Here is a 14,996-nt window from a genome sequence, read left to right as displayed (position 1 = left end):
TTTGTCTCTATCTGTATCATTGGAGTTGATGACGTACTGGAAGCTGAACCTAAATCTCAAGTCTTTTAAAACCTCTGACAGGTTTTCTACTGGTATTGTGTATTTTGCTCTAACCATCAACCGCCTTAACACTGATCAGTGTCCTGGCTCCTGCTGAAGAAAGTCATTTCTACATTGTGTTGCTAACATTCATACCGAGATTAGATAATGCAAATGTCAATTCTGAAATATCTAACAGGCAGTTGACTGCAATTGATTTTATTTGAAGTGGGAGAGTAAAAGAGTTTTAATAAATTGCACATCATACTATCCAGTTTTTCTGTATACTCTACAGATTTTCTGTATAGTATGATGAAAGACATTTGAAATAAATTGGATGAAAGGTGACAAACATTTTTAGTTCATTTCATCTGACACTGTGGACATTGTGATAAAGTCATGTGACTTTTCAAAACAAGTTGTTTCAATTCAATTTCATCTGGGTACTCCATTTTTTTTTATGAGTGAGTACAACCTTTGCCACATTCAAATGTTTAAACAGAAAAACATTAAAAACAAAAAAAAACAGAATTTTTTCCAACCTCCCTTCACGTGTTGTTGCTAATAAGTGTTGGAGTATGTTCCCCACACAAAGGAAATTTCCATCTTACTCTACACCCAGCGGGAGATTTGCCTTTGTCTGTGATTATTCTTTTCAAGCAGACTTGGAAACCACACATTCCAGCCGATGAAGTACTAATGTTTACGATTAGATTATATTATTTTAAAACCCAGTTAATGTGCCATTGTAAAAGCTCCTTTCCCCGCCGTTCATTAAAATTACAACTTGACGGAACACAACACACAATCCTCTATATTAAGTTCAATCAGCTCCCTGCTGCTGTCTGTGACGTCACCTTCGTTTGAGCCACATCGAAAGAGAATGAGGCTGATTGCTGCTGCTCAAAGTTTGCTGTTCCTTTGTAATGGCACTCATTGGGGGCCTTTTCAACAGCGTTTTTTCATAACAAATGCTGATTGGTGCTTTTATAACACACACAGAGCCAATCACCCACAGAGTAATATTTGTGCACATGTCTGGCTGCTTAAAAACACAGACAACGCTGGGGAAAAAATGGAGGAATCCAAAGTGTCAGGTGATCACTGGAAAGAGGAATAAGCCGTGTTTCGGTACCTGTTCAGGTGTTTCATTTTAGAGGTACCGTGCTGTCACTGTTAGAACACATTTCATTATAATTCAGCATCCAGGTTAAAATGTGAAAGGTGCGGGCTAAGTCAAATCCAAATATTCAATTCAACTATTGCTGCTCACATATAATTTAAGATATTAATGTGTAGTAAAATCCCAACGAAGAAACCAATTAACCATTTTATTACAGAAGCTTTGGAAGTTTGCAGCTCTGAAGCATATAGGTGTTTATTTACACAATGCCAGCAGGAAATACATCAAATACTTTATAACAGCAACTGCTTCTGCCCATAAATCTGAAAAGCTTTAAAAGATGCTTTTCAAACTACTAATTTCCCCACAGACACCCGAGCAAAATAACACCAAGCTATGTCCAAAGCCCACACAAAACCCCAGGACTCAATGTGAAACTTTATAGGTCTCAGTTAGTATGCTCAAAGTTAACAATAACACAATTAAAGAAAAGCAAAAAACATACCAGTATGGAAAGATTAACAAAGAAAGTATCTTCCCTTAAAAGTAAAAAAAAATAATAATGATAAAATTCAAGTTTCAAAAGTTAAAGTTGTACTACAAGACTTCTGGAACAAAGTTCTTAGATATGGGAAAGAAAAATCCTCAACACAAGCATCTCATCTACCAAGCATGGTGGTGGAGGTGTAGTCATTTGAGCTTGTTTTGCACCAACAGTACCCAGGCATCTTGCAGGGAATGTGAGAAGACCGCTATCTCCTGAAGTACTCTACACTCAAATGTCAGGTCATCTGGCTGACAATTGAAGGTTGGCCTGAATTGGGTAATTCCAGCAAAGGTGATGTTTTATAAAAGAAGAAAGGGTCAATTCTCCTTACTAGTGACATGGAAGGCTGATAAGTCGCACAGAAAACTACAATTATGGGGCTCACTTTTTCTAATGACTATGTTTCAAGTCATGAAAACTCATGAGTTTCTGTTGCAGAAAAACTATCAAAGACTATCAACATTGCAACCAGTAGCCATGTGAAGAGTAGCGGTTTCAGACTCTAAAACCAATCAGAAAACGAACTTCAATATATTTAATTGCCTAAAAGCTTATTTGAGCAACAGCTTATTCAGTGATCCTTCGTTTTTTCCCCCATATTCCTTAAATAAATCAGTGCCCTTTAACAACCATTGAACCTGGAGGGGACAAATCATGTTTCCATGAAACCTTGTGGGATTTGCATCACTTCAGCCTCAGTGAGGCATCTCATTGGTCCGTGAGGTCCATCAGCTACGGCAACTACAGCTCTCCTTCAGTTCACCACTTGAATCTTCTCCCAGCAGAGCTAATGGCTCCTCTGTGACATTTAACACAAAAAGGGGAAGAAGAAGAGGTTCAGTAAACCCACCGTCGACCCTTAACCTCCCGTGCGAGAAGTCAAACCATAGCCACCCACTGTGACATTTCCTCTACAGAGTACTTCCCTCAGCTAATTAACCCATTAGCTGGACAACCTGCTGCACAATAAAAAGATGAGTAATAAAAGCGATGAAGAGAGAAGCAGAAAACCGCAAGCACAAAGGCTGGACATTTCTGTGGGTCAGTCACCTGAGTGCTGTTCTCTGGTGTGTGATTAAGCTCCTATTGTTCTACTTTTATTTCACCTTTCTTCCATTTTATTCATTTCAGTGTGAGCTGTCTATATCTTGGGAAATATTTATGAATTTTATGGTAGGAAGAGATCAGAATAATTGGAAATTGGACAAAATATCCTGAAAACTTATACAGAGAAACCTTTGTGGCTTAGGCAAAAATCCAGGGAAAAGATCATTTTGCATAAAACTATTTCCCCAATGTACCCTTACAAAAAAATCCCATGTGGTTCACACAAATTTTTTACATGTGAAAGCACATGTTTTCTTGTGATTTTGGAACGTTTTGTGGTAAAATCACATATGATTCACACATTTCCACATGTGGAAACATGAGATATACATATATAGAATTATACAATAATGGGACCACCATTTTTTACCATGAAAATGTCCAATTTCTTCATATTATTCACTTTTTACGATGAATATGAGGTCACATGTCAATCTCACATAATTTTCTAAGACATAACTGCATACTAAAGTAAACTTGTAGCTATGAATCAAGACTTCTAGACAAGTATACATGTACACCAAATAACAATTTATTCACTTCTGTTTGAAACTGTTGAGAACCAGAAACAACTTTTAACATCTGAGCATGACATCATACAAATTTGTCCCAAATTAGGCCCAGACAATAAACATGTCGAAGCCAGATGTGTAGAAACAAGTTTAATACCATCAGTGCCAGTCCAGAGAGGCAAAACAAAACCTCAGCGACTGATCCTTCACATTGTTTCAGGAGAGGCTGTAGCATTCAACTGTGAACCCTCTGAGTCTCCTTAATGTCTTCAAGGATGGTTAGAACATACACATGCATATTGGCATTGGTGGCTTGTATAGGGGTCTTCTTATATGTGCCGGTAACCACAGGTGAACCACAGGTGGGGAGTTTTCCTTCTCCAGTGCTGAAGGTAGTGAGGTCTCTGGCTGTTCTGATGTGTTGCCCCATTCATTCCTCATCTGACCTTCACTGGACCACTGACCTCGAACAAAATGTAAAAATTACTAAAAAAAAGCTCTTACGATCTGGACTACATTTCATGTACGCGCACACACACACACACAGCACAGTCCTATTTTTACATTAGTATGTAATTGACCAGAATGACATGGGGTGCTCTGATCTGCTAAATAAAGTAGCATAACGTGACGTTGTTTTGTGACTATCCTGTGTTAGGCTAAAAAAACAGTTCAGTTGATAAAATTATGATTCTCTTGGCAATTAAAAGAAAAAATTATGCAGTGTTAAAAACATTAACGGGTCAATTTATATTTTTCAACTGGAAGAACGTCATCATAATAGCAAGCTCACGCATTTGCACGCGCTCCAGACATGGAGGGAGGGTGGAGAAATGGCCGTTTTATTATAACAGTCCCCAACTTTAATTTTGACTGAAAAAACAGCTGCCGTCTGTTGTGCCCTCCATTAAAATATAGCTGAGGTAAAGTTTAAGTAGTGAAGTATCCACACCAATTAGTTTTGGGAGCTGTAGGACTCAAGATAATGCCTTCAAACTATAAAATCGGACAGCATTCAGCTAACTTTTAGATAGCTTAGCATGACTACAGTACTAAGGAAAGGTTCACCGGTACATCACTATCAGTACATATTACTTTCCAGATTTATATTTCTGTGTAAATTCAAAACAAGTAAAACATTTCTTACCTTTTGTTTGGGAAAAAAGCCAACTGTTCAAGTCCACTTTATTCATAAAAAAAGAGAAAGAAAGCGCTCAACTGTCCGCTTTTTTTCCTAATTTTTTTAACCGTCCTCAACTGTCCAACGGCACGAAATGAAGAATCTTCTAGAGTGGGGGGTTGGGCTTGAAAACATCTCGCGAGATATTAGAAATAAAAATACAACAAAAAAATAATTCTCTCACTCTCTCTGTGATAGCTCAGACTTAAACCCTTTATTTTGTATTATTTTATTTTATAAAGCATTTTAAACTTTTATTTCTCACCAGTTGGTTTGTCTTAAAGTTGAAGTTTATGCCTCTGGCATAACTTAACATTTATTTAAGTTATGCCAGTATGTCATTCTGTCAAATGCAGGTCTAAAATCTAGCATAGACATTGCTAAGTTTAAAATATCTGCAACTTTTATCAGTAACTTGTAAACATCATATTCTGTTTTTCTTATCCTCATCTCTGAGTTGCCACTTTGAATTAAAAAGTACCAAACATGTTTTCATTTGCAGGCCAGTTTATCTGTCTTCCTTATGTATGCTTCTATGCACAAGATCTTATGCAGAGATGATGCTAATGCAGTATAGCACCACAGGGCATGAGTGGGTCTGAAAGTAAAATTGTGCTTTATTAAAATTACTGATGCTTCAATGATTATGCTATGTTGTTTCAGACTTGTCAGAATAACTTACAAAAGATGGTTAAAAACACAAACATTTATTTTGTCTAAAACAGTAACGTGATTTGATTGGCTGTAAATGTTATCAAGTCAATAGTTTGATGGAGTGGCTTATTATTCTAACTGGCATGCGAAAAAAAAAAGACCACATAGGCTGAGCTTGAAGGTGTTTTTACATCAGAAAGTGGTGATTTAAAGTGTGCGAGATACTGGCACGATGGGAACTGAGAAACACTCTCCTCAGCGTCTGTTACCATGGAGCCCTTTAAAAAGTATTGTCCATTAATCATGTGTCCCCACCTTTAACATACATCCACAGCACACAGACACCATAAATCGAGCTCTCTTGGGCATTCAGTGAGACTTTAACTGTATATGTGTGTGCCATCATCCTCTCTCATTAATGCAGAGACACTAATGTGCTGCCAGCTACAGAAGCTTCTCTAGTCTCAGATTAAATAAAACACACACTCAGAGCTACTTAGCATCCGCTGTTGTTGTGTTTGTGAGCTGTGGTTACCATAGTGAAAGCAGGGTCAACCACCAACAGAGGCCTGATTACCATTAATTAATATTTCTAATTATTCAAGAAGGGTGCAATCACTGCTTTGGTCTGTTTGGCTGTTTATATTAACAAATCATATTCCCAAATGTCTTGGTAAAACTGAACAAACATGACAATTATCAAAGAAAAAGGTGAAAAATTAACTAAAAGGTTGAAAATCAAAAAAATAAAAAATAAAATTTATAATATATATATATATATATATATATATATATATATATATATATATATATATATATATATATATATATATATATATATATATATATATATATATATATATATATATCAGGGCCATTTTGGATTTTTCTTAAGGTCAGACTTGCTTGACAGATTCAGGGGTGTTTTTTATTGTTTTTTTTAAGCACTGTATCAGATAAAAGTGTAAAATGTGTTGCAGGTTCAGATATGGAGTGAAGACACTCATAAGAACGCTGGAGCAAACCAAACAACCAGACTAAGACCCACTTTTGAAGTGGTCTCGGTCCGCTCCCAAACGAACTCTGGCACAGTTCCTCTTGAGAATACACTGGCCTCAGTGCAAACCAACCACAGGAAATATGCGTCTTTTTGGACTTCACGAGTCACCATAATGCCATTGTTGGGCATTATGGTAAAATTGAGCCCTTCCGTGTTGCTAACGCTACTGCTGCTGTATGTAACAAAATCATACCTGAAAAAGAACTTTTCCCAAAGAATGTTTGTGCAAAGACAGTACTTCCACATTTTGTGAAAATTAGTGTGTGTACTACATCTCATCAACTGTAATCCATCAAACTGAGGAGGACTATCTGAACAGAAAACTAAAAGTGTGATGAGAGGCTAAAATACATTTTCTTTGAAAAAGCACTAAAAATGAAGGATAGAGAAAAACAAGAAAACTGAATGTTATTCTGTAATTGCTCTCTTTTGAAGTAATTTCGACATAATGTTATTCATGCCCAGTTCCATGTGAATACATTATAGATGAATAGCCACTGACCAATGCCATGACCCTGATTACTCATCAATAAATACTGAAAGCTCTTAAGACGTGTTTTATTTACTTTGAGTAGCAGATCCTCCAGTTACATTTGATGCATTTTAAGCAGTTTTCTCCTTTAAAAAATAATGTCTTTTCCTTTTTATTAGCATAAACTAAGCAGCTCCATGTTCTGCCAGTTACAATAATCATTTTCGGCCTCTGTCTAGCTAAATAAAAGGTGTTAACAGCTGCAAAAAAAAAAAAAAGAAAAAAAAAAGAATGAAGACTTACAGGTCACATGACAGTCTCATGCAAAGCAGAACCAGGAATCCATTCTTTTCATCTGCACTGAACAAATATAACATTTGTATGTCATTATGGAGCACACATGATTAGTTTTTTTAAAATAAATTTTGTTCAATTCTAGGACTTACGTGTAACGTTTAACTCTGTGACACCACACGATTCTCAGGAGTTCTGGCTTGTCAAGTCGAAGAGGCTGGTGCACAGGAGTCACGCCCGGTATGTACATATTTTTTTTTACTTTTATTTTGTTTTAATCGGTCCACAGTGATTGTAGATACTCAGCATAACAGTGGTGCGATTAGGAATGGGCGAGAGGTAACACTGCCTCGGAATTTTGTTGTAATAGTTCCTGCAATGGACGGCGACACTGGTGGAATGTAGCCACTGGATATTGGTTGACGATATGACGTGGTCTGGAAGGAAACTGTCATCTTTACAAACGGCACTGGAAGGAAATATATTGAATAGTGCCGCTGACCAATCAGGTGAGTCAGAGGAACACCGGGCGTGATCAGGGGTGACTGAAAGTGTGGCAGGACGGGAGGGGCCGAGGGAGAGCGGCTCTGTTCAATCAATCAATCAATCAATCAATCAATCAATCAATCAATCAATCAATCAATCAATCAATCAATCAATCAATCAATCAATCAATCAATCAATCAATCAATCAATCAATCAATCAATCAATCAATCAATCAATCAATCAATCAATCAAATTTTATTTGTATAGCACATATCAGCAGCTAGGCATTTCAAAGTGCTTTACATCAAATCAAACACAGAACCACAATGCAACATAGAATCCACAATCAAAGCATCACATTAAGTCAAGTTCCATCATTCAATTTGTAATTGATTACGTTTCAAATACCATCCTCAACAAGTGGGTTTTTAGTCGAGATTTAAAGGAAGTCAGTGTTTCAGTTGTTTTATAGTTTTCTGGAAGTTTGTTCCAAATTTGTGGTGCATAGAAGTTGAATGCTGCTTCTCCTCGTTTGGTTCTGGTTCTGGGGATGCAGAGAAGACCAGAGAGGTCTGGAAGGTTTACAACATATATATATATATATATATATATATATATATATATATACTTGTTGTAAACATATATATATATATATATATATATATATATATATATGTATACACACACAGAGAGTATAGCTGTCAGGCTGACTGAGATCTCTGAGGTAACTTGAGTCATTGTGTGAAACTGACAAATTGACAGTGTGTGTCAGCGGCACTAGATAATTGTTAAGAGTTGGCATGTCAAGAGCTCTGACAGAATGACATACTGTTGTATGTGTGTGTGTGTGTGTGTGTGCAGGCGTGAGGGCGGGTGTATGTGTGTGTGTGTGTGTGAGTTAGTTTAATCATCAACCAAAAACTGTTCTTTGTGGGAAAAATGTGTCACTCCGCATCTCAAGAGGAAGGTCACTTGCTTCTGCTAAAAGAAAAAAAACTCTTTATTTTGTCATGTCCCCATAAAGTGCTCACTGATACAGTTAAATGTCTAAGCATCACATAAAACATTTCTAAATTCCTGAAAATCAGGCGGTAAAATTACATAACTTCTATAGCATAATGAAAGGGATGGAAATACAATTTAACAAATAAGCATAGTTTATGTTCTGACTTACATAAAATTGCTTTGTTCCAGTAAATGATCCCAGAAACCGGACTGCTCTGACTTGTTTCAAAAAACAATGTAAAAATTTAAATTTTAGTTGTAGCTCCTACTGCAACAAGGTAGGGCTCAAACACAGTTCCACATTTAAGTTCTGTAAAAATAACTGAACTGAAAAAGAAACAAGAAAAAATACAGGAATGTATACATATTCCACTCTTACTCTTAGCAATAGCATTGTGTCAATGCCTTTTGCCAAGTTGCATCATTATTTCCTATACAGCCGTTGTTGTTTTGTCGCAATTTACTTCCATTTTGAACTGGCAAACTCATATTTTTGCTAGTCCATTTCTTATCACTTTCTTTCTCTTGGTAATTGTTTGTGAATAAAAATAATTTAATTGCTTAAATCTCACATATAATTTCATTGTGCATTTTTTTAAAGATCTTGTTTCGTCTTTTTGGTTTCATTCTCTTTAAATTTTGCATTTTGACCTAAATGAAGGAATTCGCGCCTTTTGTAAAAGTGAGCCTCAATTTCTGTGTTCTGTAGAAACATTTCCTTTGTTTTATTTGTATTTTCATGAAGCCAAGCAGAACCATATTGCTGCAGTCAGAATAATCTGAGCAACAGCTAAAAGGTGATTTACAGGGAGCAAGATGTCTTTTACTACCCCTCCCAGATGTCCTAAATGCAGCCTGAGCCACAGCTGGTTGAGGTGTGAGCGGGCATGATGGGAGATGAAGGCCTGTCTGCCTGCAGCCATGTTAGAGACCAGTCTGTAGTCCAATTCCCAGGGGCTCTCATTAGAGAGCCGCCACTCAGAAAAACCCACCTGCTAACAGCCAATGAGATGCTGCCCCGCAACCCACACAGTTCCTGACTACACAATTCGACGATAACCCGCTCGCTAACGGAGCTCATGCATACACACACCTTTAGAGCTGTGGGCAAGGTTTACTCAATGTTTTGCCTGAAGGAGCTAATCTGGTTGGTCAGCGATGAAAAGAAATAAAATCAGACAATTACACTTAAACTGGGGCACATCTTCTTCTCTATTGGTGGGATGTGTTCTTCACCATGTGTCCACACAAACAAAATTGGATTTTAATATCTAGGAAGCTGGAAGCAAAAGCAGAAAAGCGGCACCAATAAATTACACTTTTCAGAATTTCCATTGCACTTTTACTGACTAATACATTTTTCTTTTCCTTTTTTTAAAACCAACATTTTTAGAAATGGATACAATAAAAAATAAATATATAAGGGTTCTCACTTATTTTGCAACAGACTTCATAATTTATTTCTCTTATGCCTATTAAAGAAGATGGACAATAAAATCAAACTTAAAACAGTGTTTGTTTTAACAAGAGTTTTTTTTTTTTTTGTCTTGCATGGGGACAAGAAAACTATTGAAGGCTCTAAATTGTTGAGCTCTCATGGTGGAAATGTTTCTTCAATGTTGTTTGGTGTGCAAGACACCAGTTGGGTGCCTGATTGGGATCTCGAGGAAATGCATAAAATGAAAAGAAAAGAAATAAAAACAAATAAAAAAAATAAAATAGAAAGATTTAATTCTATTGTTTTCTTATACTCAAATGAAAAAGAAGGACCTGTTACGCCGCTACTTTCTTCTCTGGTAGCGGGAAGAAGGTGTCTTTTTACCATCTCCTGTTTTGTGAAACAACCAAAGCAAACAATATTGGCAGAGCTACGCGTCCACTAACTACACAAGTTACATTTAAGGCTAATTTTGTGCACAATGTATCGACTCCACTGGAAGTGCCTCTTCAAGCTATGCTATGCTGATATTTGTTTTCAACTGAGCTATGTCAGCTGTATTTTTTTTAACTGAATATAATAACATATTACCAAAATGAGTGATTGCAAAAAATGACTAGTAGGCACATTTCAGTAAAAATTTCAAATGCAATTACATTTCTGTTAACAAGAAAATATGTTTAATTGAGAACAGCTTCTATGATAAATATAGGTAGATTAGAACATCATGTAAATAAACCAATAACGTCAACAAAATCTAGTTTTTAGTAAGAATAAATTTAGCCATGACATTTTAAGTTTAAAAGTCACTTATTTCATTTGGTTGTCCTTTAATCTAATGGAGCATTGTGGTAGAAGAACATGGAAGTTTGACTCAAAGGGTCAGCTTGGATATATTTGATCAATGCGCTCAAATGGGATGGACCATACGTTTCCCCACCCTTTATTTTAAAATCCGCAAAACCAATGCAGTTTTCAGCTCTACAGACCAGTGAGTAGATCTTTACATCTCCCTCAGTCATGTTTTACTGCTATGTTGTTGCTGGAACAATCTCTTCCACCTCTGGCTGACAAGAGGCAGAGAAGCCGAGCCTTATTGTGGGAGAAAAAATTATGACATCTTGCTGGAAAAGGAAAATTGTGGGTCTGATGAGGGAAGGGAAGTAAATATGAGCGAAATGGTGAAGAAGAACAGGGAGGAGGTGATGGAGGGAGGAGAGGTCAGAACTCCTTTCATCTCACCGTCTTAACTTCAAAGGCGAGATTGATGCTGCTTTGATTCCATCAGAAACTCGGATCTGCGGGGATGGGGAAAACTGCAAAAAAGTCCAAAAGACTTTTTTGTACATCAGTGTACATGTGAAAGGATTACTTTGTACTTTGTCTGTGTCTCTCGATAAGTTTGAAGAATGAAATTACAGTTTAATTAACACTGACAAAAGATGCCCTCTTAGGCTGAGGAGAAGTTTTAAACTGATAGCACTTGTCCACCAACACTGGCATGTGCTCATCTTGGAAGAGTCTTCCAAACAATTCCTGATTATAAGGTGAGATGAAGTACAAAAAAAAAGTACTGCTTTCTAAAGAAATAGGTGTTAAAATTGTACGAGAAATATACTAGAAAGTCAACAAGCAGAACTATGGGGTATTCTGCTGTAAACATTGTACTACGTTATCCTTTTTAAGAGTGGAGTTTGGTACTAGGAACAGAAAGCTTGAATGAGACACTGACATTAAAACATACACCAGAATTTATTAGAACAGACAGTTTGTGTCTTTTTTTTGTGTTGGAACTGCAGTCACCTTTCATTTCCATTGAAACATGTTAAAATTGTTTATTTCAGTCTTTGACTCACAACCTGCCAAAACATGAACATTATGTATTTTTTTTCTTTCATCATCAGAGAGTAATTTATTAGATATTGTTGCATTGATAGGAGCACTTTATCTTGAAATTATAGCAATTTAAAAAGTAAATTAATTAGTAAAATGGACACTGTATCCCTTCCTAATCCAACTGTTTGATATGATAGAGATTTTTTGTATTATTTTATATATGCATCATATTTTTTGTCTATTTTTCATAGCGGGTTTCCTTACTAACAGCATAGAAGTGCTAGTAGAAATTACCTCACTTTCTCTGGGCTCACAATTAATAAAAAAACTGTATCTCTACAATTGCTCCTGTGGGGGGAAACAGCAGAGGAGAAAGACAGCAGGACATGGAGTACACAGTTTACTTGCGCAACAAACCCCTTCGCTCTCGTCCCTCCTGTTTCTGAACATAGCTTACTGTGACAACCAGCTTACTGAAATATGAGTTTCCTTATGTTTAAATCTGTATTGCACTTTTCAACACCAGCATACATGGCAAGATGACACAGCATGTGTGACACAGCATGTCACACAGCATGACAGCGGGTTAATGATTTTTCCAACAGGTACACTACTGCAAAACAGTGTATCTCAAAATGTCCAGTTAGAGTAGCAGGCACTCCACTTAGAGTGCCTGCTACTCCAGCTGTGGATAAAATAATAATACTGTTGTGGATAAAACAATAAAGTATAAAAAGTAAGTAAAAGTGCATGATTCTGTTTTTACACTGCATAACCAGAGATCTGATCAGGATATCTTGTTTATGTCTCTCTTTAACATGTATTATACAACGACCTTACGTATTTCTTCAGTTGAATCCACATAATTACTCTGCATTCATCCACCTAATCTGTTTTCTCCTATACAGAACGAAAAGTTTCAGCTCATCATCAAGGCTGTCTTTTTAGAAAGCCATAGGTCCTCCTACCTGCTGTTTTCATTTCTTACATCTAATTAAAACAAATTTCACAGTCAGAAATCAAAGCAAGGACACAGAGCACTTCATTTAATGGTTATTTCATACAAACACAGTTCATGATGAGTAGCTTTGACTTCACTTTCTTTATAAACTAGTTCATTTTAACTGAATCTCTTAAATCCATTTGCAAAGCCTAACATTTAAAGACAAAAAAAAATACCTGTAAAAGAGTTATCAACTTTTTTCAAGCAGTCAGATCTGTCAAGATACTTTTTAGAGGCAGATTGTCTTCAGCATTTCACACTAACTCAAACTTTGTATGTTTTCACACACAAAGGTGTAAACAACTTATTCCAGGAAAAAACTGACTTTTTAAAAACACTTTTATTTTCTTTTTGTGCTCTAGATGTGTTCTCATCTTCTTGGCAAACTAAGATTTTAAGGGACCCACTATTTTAATTATTTTTTTTCTAGCCTTAAATTTTATGAGGTTTCCTAGTAGACTCTATATAGAAATATACAAATTTAATTGACAAATTGTCAAACATTACAAGTGCTAACCTGCCTTTCCGTTGCCTGTTTATTAATTTTGAATTACATTATTTCCTGTGTTAAGTGTTTGTTATTCATCCTGCACCCTGATAAGATTAAAACACATGAAAGCATATGAGGATTAAAAAAAGAATCAGATTAAGGAAGAGAATTAGAATTAAAACCCTCTCGTTGATGGAACAAAAAAAATATCACATTAAGCCAAACAATGTGAAGTGTTTTGGGTTGCTCTTTATGTGTCAGTTTGTGCACATTAGTTTTACATTACAACTCTTAATATCAGAGACGACTGAGGTGATAACATAATTTAATTTGTCTTTATTTTGGAGATGATTAAAAGTTAACTGTTTGCAAACAGAGCAGGGAAAACTCATAATTTTTTATTTGGCTTCTGCACACTGAACCAACATGTCATTAATTCAATCTGGAGAGACTCAGACAGAGAAAATGAACAGCGATTAAAAAGGTTTATTGACAGACATGAATTTAAAGTTCTTTGGCGCTCGGGCCCCGGCTGTGGTCATCAAGCTGTGATTGCAATAAGCTCGGATGAGCATTCCCGATGTAGGATAGGAATGTCATCCCCCCGGGACCCGACCCTGGTGGTGGAGGTCGGAGAAGGATGCGAGCTTGAGGATCCGGGCGAGGGAAGGTGGAGGGGTGGAGGAGGGTTGAGCGCGGTTGGGATGCGGAAGACGCCATGGATGGAGGTCCTTTTCAGCTGGGCCTTGGAAGGCGATTGGACGTGACGTGGCTTGGTCCAGCGTTGATAGGACAGCGGTGATGGGCGGGATGTCCGATAGGGACGAGCCAGGTGAAGAAGAGTCTTCCAGTTTGAATTAGCGCCCAGGCTTCATTTCAATCTGGAGAGACTCAGACAGAGAAAATGAACAGCGATTAAAAAGGTTTATTGACAGACATGAATTTAAAGTTCTTTGGCGCCGGGCCCGGCTGTGGTCATCAAGCTGTGATTGCAATAAGCTCGGATGAGCATTCCCGATGTAGGATAGGAATGTCATCCCCAAAGAGGAGGCTGAGGCCAGGCCGAGGCCGAGGGATAAATGTCGTAATCGGAGGGCTGAGGATGCGGTGAAGCATAAAGGGGTTTGTTATTGGTAAGCAAGAGTCAGAAAGGGGAGCGTTGCGGCATAAAATAGCGGCGTGCGGGTAGGTGAAGGCTAGCTGGGGGCGGCGCTGTGCGTGAAATGACTGAATGCTGGTAGGTGAAGGCTAGCCGATGCCGCTGGCGCGTGAAATGACTGAATGTTGGTAGGTGAAGGCTGCTGGGGGGCGCTATGCGTGAAATAACTGAATGCTGGTAGGTGAAGGCTAGCTGGGGCGGCGCTGGCGCGTGAAATAACTGAATGCTGGTAGATGGAGGCCAGGATGCCGCTATGCGTGAAATGACCGAATATTGGTAGATGGAGGCCAGCCGGGATGCCGCTATGCGTGAAATGACTGAATGCTGGGAGGTGAAGGCAAGCTGGGGGCGGCGCTATGGCGCGTGAAATAACTGAATGCTGGTAGGTGAAGGCTAGTTGGGGCGGCGCTATGCGTGAAATAACTGAATGCTGGTAGATGGAGGCCAGCCGGGGATGCCACTATGCTTGAAATAACTGAATGCTGGTAGGTGAAGGCTAGCTGGGGGCGGCGCTGTGCGTGAAATAACTGAATGCTGGTAGATGGAGGCCAGCCGGGGATGCTGCTATGCGTGAAATGACTGAATGCAGG

The 14,996-nt window shown here is 37.8% G+C and overlaps 1 long non-coding RNA gene across 1 annotated transcript; it reads right to left on the bottom strand.

Moving 5' to 3' along the window:
• Window positions 1–3,465: 3,465 nt before the first annotated feature.
• Window positions 3,466–4,602, bottom strand: LOC122836885. The gene is made up of 2 exons (XR_006371650.1): window positions 4,476–4,602; window positions 3,466–3,792 (listed from the first exon to the last, which is right to left on the bottom strand). It is a non-coding gene; the product is annotated as an uncharacterized LOC122836885 (long non-coding RNA).
• Between the last annotated feature and the right edge of the window lie 10,394 nt (window positions 4,603–14,996).

This window comes from Gambusia affinis, linkage group LG09, assembly GCF_019740435.1.
Source record: "Gambusia affinis linkage group LG09, SWU_Gaff_1.0, whole genome shotgun sequence".
Lineage (NCBI taxonomy): Eukaryota > Metazoa > Chordata > Actinopteri > Cyprinodontiformes > Poeciliidae > Gambusia > Gambusia affinis.
Note: the sequence above shows the minus strand (reverse complement) of the source record. Positions and strands in the feature narration are given on the sequence as shown.